General features: G+C 47.5%; 1 long non-coding RNA gene across 1 annotated transcript; it reads left to right on the plus strand.

Moving 5' to 3' along the window:
* Positions 1 to 255: 255 nt before the first annotated feature.
* LOC136477772 (uncharacterized) lies at positions 256 to 3,950 on the plus strand. The gene is made up of 2 exons (XR_010764095.1): positions 256 to 371; positions 3,516 to 3,950. It is a non-coding gene; the product is annotated as an uncharacterized lncRNA (long non-coding RNA).
* Positions 3,951 to 5,311: the final 1,361 nt, after the last annotated feature.

Raw genomic sequence — 5,311 nt, forward strand, 5'->3', positions numbered from 1 at the left:
GAAAAGTAAAGAACTCGAGAAAGAGTAGAAATCTGCGGTTAGATGCTAAACGCCTAAAGGTGCCGCAACAATCGTCCTGTCCAACTCGAACAACGACGGTGGCCGTGGTGAAGAGATGGAAGCTGGAAAACGGTGGTAACCGGTGAATTTGACTGACTCAGGGTCTTCGCCTGCTACGGCGGTCAAGCTAAGCGAGGATAAGACATGAGTGGCATTGCAAGCTTGTGAGGTAAAACGGTTTCTAGATTTAAACCCCTGGGCCCGTAGCCAGCTGGTCATCCCAACTCGAAGCTCGCAAAGCTCAGAAACCGCAACCAACCAAAAATACGCAGAGAAGGCTGCCATGTTACGCGCTCTCCGGCCAAGCAAAGGTGCCATATATACTCTCTTTCCTCCTGAGACCCTACTTATTTTCCATCTTTTGTCAAAACTTTAGCACTTTTAGTCTATCTTTTTGGTAAAATGGATCTAAACAGCATGTGCAAAAACGAGCAAAACCTATGCTGCTAAACTTTTGCCATTTGCTACCCAAGAGGTCCAAAATTGGACAAAAACGCCTTGGGACATGAGCTGTAGACTGAACTTATTTGGTACAGTGCTAAACATTTGCCATGCATCTAAACACCTAGATGTAAAGTTTTTCTACAAAAATGGTGAAAATCTCCTAGTGTTTCTAAGTAGTAGCAAAACACTACCACTAGTCATAACACATGGAAATCCTCACTAAGAGGCATTTGGTAGGAAAAGTTTATACTAAATTTTGATTACTAAAACTCTAGGAGAATCCCACCTCACTAAGAGAAATAGAAAATTCTGGTTATGTTTGAATGGCAAAAGTTTTATGGCGAAAAATTAGAGACAAAAGTTTTGCCATTCCAAAATCATATAAATACCCTCTTATTCACACTTTGAGGACTATTTTCCCTCCATTTCAGTTAGATCTGAGCATTTGACAAAGGGAAACAGTTTTCCTTTAAATTACTTTATTTTAGCTGTTGCCCACTGGGTCACGTGTTTGCACGAAGTGTGCGGAGTTTGAAATGATACTACGAAGCTGATATCAGTCATCCCATAGTCACGGTGTGGCTTCGCTTTTAACATTATGTAGTAGAATCCACAAGGTTCATTGTTTATGGTTTTCAGGTAACGAGGTCCTCATGGCCGCTGAAGGACCGAAAACGGTGATAATAGGGAGAGAATGAGAGCCGTAAAATTTCTCGTGAAACTTTTAGCCGTTGTTCCAAAATCACCGTCAAACACATGAAATAAAACACAGTGATATCCACGACCTAAATGAATGAGTGTATGTTCACTAACAACACAGCGGGACACCACAAAGCAATCCAAGCAAAAGCGCATACCGAATCGAGGAGCAGAAAATATGATGCCCAACTTATATTGAGAAGGAGTGAGTTTCCTAATCTAAAATACTCAAGCTAACTTGTGACGAGAGTACTGAGAGAGATGTCTCGGAACGGTAGAAAGACAACGCAAAAATCAGAACTCAAGATACAAGCGAAACAAACATGACCGGAAATTCAATCGGCAAAATTCACAGGGAGACGGAGGCACCGCCTGCCCGCCAAGAGAAGGGGCGGTGAGCACTGGTGTGTCCGGTGACCACTTGAGCAAACTGCGACAGAGAGAGACGCACGGCACAGCCTGGGTGAGTTGCCTCCCTGCAGCGTCTGTACGAACGGGCCATGGGGGCCTCTCGAGCGAGCACCCGCTCGGTGCGCTGGGAGCGCACAGCGCTGGAGGCGAGCTCTGCTCTGCTTAAGAGAAAACGAAATCAAACACGAACTGCTGCACGCAGGACTCCTAGGACCAAGCCTATAGGGCGCGACTACAAGAGGTGCTCCACGCCAGGCTAGCGCTCATAGGAGGTCACCTGTCTCCAAACAAGAACGCACGAACTGAAGCCCAACTGAGAACAACAGAGTCCGGCACCACGAACGAACAGAAAAGGGCACAGCCAAAATCGAACAAAAACTCGATCAAATCACCATGATTCAGTTCCCAAAATTTGCACAAACTGAAATTCAGCTTAGCATGAATCTATGCCTAAGAAATCATCGCCTAGAATCAATCCAAGCTCCGGGGCGCATGATTTGAGGAAAAACGGACAAAACGAGGAACAACAAACCAAAACGTGCAAAAACAAAATCATGACACCATGATTTCAAATCTCGGAGGACAAGGTGAGGTTACGGTCTCACTTCCCAACTCGAATTTCCCTAGTAGTTTACATAAATTTGGAATTTGTGGACCTCAGTAGACAAATCCTAGGTGGGAGGACTAGAACGACGAAAATAGTAAACGTTCAAGAGGATCTCATATTTATGGGCCTATTATACTTTTCTCATTTGCCCCTGGATACTTTTAAAGCGAACCACCTAGTCTGAGGACATTATGGTCCAACTCTTTTTCTATCGATTGAACGGCCACGCTTCCGACTTGCTTCACCTTGATGCAACCTCCGTGATTCTGTCACGTGCCGCCATGTTCCTCCTCGGAACAAACCCGCGAAACCATCCACCCGCTGGTTTTAAGGCTCAACTCACCAAACCGTCCATGCCTGGTTTTGAGGCTCAAACCAGCAAACTGTCCTCCGATGGTTTTGAGACCGAAACCACCAAATCCCTCGACGTCGACGTGTGTTCGACCTCCACCAAGCTTGACGCCTTTGCCTTCCTTCTTGACTTGACCGACGCCATCTACATCTCCCATGTAGATGCGTGTCCAGCCTCCGCCAAGTGCCACGACGCCATCGTCCTCCTTCTTAACTTGGTCGACGCCGTCTTCATCACCCATATACACTTGCGTTTGTCGATGTCCTCAGATGTCAGTCACCGTGACTGGTCACCCGGCCTCCTGGTCCCTTGATCCAAGCCTCACGTCCGTCCTTCACCGCTCCTAGTCCATCGGCACGGCACGTCCCTACTTGACCTTCACCTTGCCGTCAACCACCACCTCCGAGCTCCACACCTGCGCACCACAAGCCAAGAGACATGTTGCACAATCCAACTCACGCCATGATTAGTTCATACACTCAACCCAAGACGTGAATCACATTGATAATCACTCATCACAAATCCAAACCACAAGGGCACATATCAACCTTGTGTTCGCAATCTCCCCCTTGACGAGTGTATTGTCAACACCGACACACAACTGCTGAGAGAAAGAAATAGAAGAAGAAGAGAAAAACAAAGAACTCACCAAAATGACCAAAAACCAAAGAAAACCAAAACCGGGTCTTTTGAAATGAGCAAAACTTGGCCCCCAAAGACATGGGCAACGGCTCGACGCAACCAAGTAGAACACAGCTAGTCCTTAAGAAAAGGCAACAGGCTCAACACCACTAGGAAAGCTCAAAACACCTGAAAGCAGCTAGACCCTCTAGAAAAGGCAAAGGCTCAACACATCTAGCAAAAGCAATGTTGGGACACGGTCATGAGTCACGGAGGCCATAGTGAGACTAATAGTTTGCAAACTTTATGAACGATGTGCAGGAAGAGAAGACAGTGGCCTTTGCTCAATGATCCATTCGATGCGGAGGTCCCAAGACCAAGGCGAAGGCATCCGGACGGAGGTCCAGGGCAGAGGCTCCAACAGCCGAGGTGAAGGTCGTCCCGAGCATAGGCTTTAGGTGACCAGGGCCCCCCCAAAGGGCAGCGGCGTCGAGCCGTGGGCCGAAGATGGGCTCGTGGTCATGGCCCATCAAGCAAAGGCAGTTGAAGAAGGAGGCATCCTAAATTGCCCCTAGCCGCCTATATCGGCACAGGAATATTCCAAGGATGTACTGTAACCACCAAGGGGTAGCATTGTAAAAAGTAGCCTTAGTAAGGAGTGCCCTATAAAAAGGAAACTCAAACAATGTACAAGGGGTTGGTTGGTGGAATGCATTTATGAAAACCTAAACTGGATTGGCCCCACCTTCCACTTGATACGCCTTCGCCCGTGGGACTCTATCTAGCGTAGGCCCCTAGCCCTTTTTCTCTCAGTCCCACCTGTTGGCACTGTTCGCCTAAATGGTCGTTTAGCCCATTTAAACACTGTGTAAATGCTACACGGTGGTGCGCCATTTCCATTTAATCACCCGTTTACCCCGTTTAATTGGCCGTTTAGCCCGTTTAATGGGACGTTTTGCCCGAATAATGGCTAAACGGTAGGTGACCGACTGTTTACCGTTTAGCGTTTAGGAAAACAATGCCTGCTGGAGACCACCGCTCACCAACATTGGTGCCCACCGCGTGTTGGCCAAGCAAGACCCTCGATGGCAAGAAAGAGAGCAGCCTCCGTCAAGGTTCCCGTAGAACCCTCAATAAGAGGATGACCCAGACGTAGTGCCCGCAGCACCTACTCTACGACCATAGAAGATCAAGTTGAGGAAGATCCTGCGGTCGAAGACAAGCCTCCAGCAGCGGAGGAGCAGGAGGCCCCAAGTCCCACTCTGGAGCAAGAGCTTCAATAGCTACAGGCCTAGTTGCAGAGCATGCAACAAGAAAGAGATAGGGTCACGGTAGCCTTCATCGCAATCAATGGGCAATTCAAGCATCAGCTCAGGCAACGGAGATCAAGCAACAACTAGCTGTCTTATAGGCCGAAATATAAAGTATGTAGCCTTTGCAATCCAACTTCAACATGGCCAACCAACCTCACTCAGCAAATCAAAGCCAACCCAATCCACTAGTGCACTCCATAGCACAACCAACCTTCGGTACACCCTACACTTCACTGCAACCCCACAGAACCATTGATTCTAAATCACCATTGTTCCAAGGCATCCAGAGCTCACCATGGGCCTCCTCTTACAAACCTATTACCTTGCCAAAATTCAATGGTAGAACAGATCCACGACAATTCATCATGAGCTTTGAGGCAGCAGTAGCCTCCGCTGGCAGAAACGGAGCAGTGTCAGCAAAGTCCTTCGTCATCGCAACTAAAGGCGATGTGCTAGCCTGGTACTCCATGCTAAGGCCAAGTTCTATCTATTCATGGGAAGACCTTCGCGACAAGATATTAACAAATTTCAAAGGGTTCGCAAGTGAATCCTTGACTTCCATGTACCTATTTCAATGCAAGCAAAATCAAGGAGAAGCTCTAAAGGACTACTTCCAGAAATCCATACAAGTGAAAGCAAAAGCACCCAACGTCCTAGAAGATGACGCTATTGAAGCAGCAATCAAAGGCCCTCGAATTGGCCCGTCTGTAGCTCACCTAGCTAGGGAAATACCGTGGACTATCGAAGATCTCTATAACGAATTTGAGAAATATTACAAATCCGACAACGACCTCCACAGAAGGC

This window comes from Miscanthus floridulus, chromosome 8 (assembly GCF_019320115.1).
Source record: "Miscanthus floridulus cultivar M001 chromosome 8, ASM1932011v1, whole genome shotgun sequence".
NCBI classification, from domain to species: Eukaryota; Viridiplantae; Streptophyta; class Magnoliopsida; order Poales; family Poaceae; genus Miscanthus; species Miscanthus floridulus.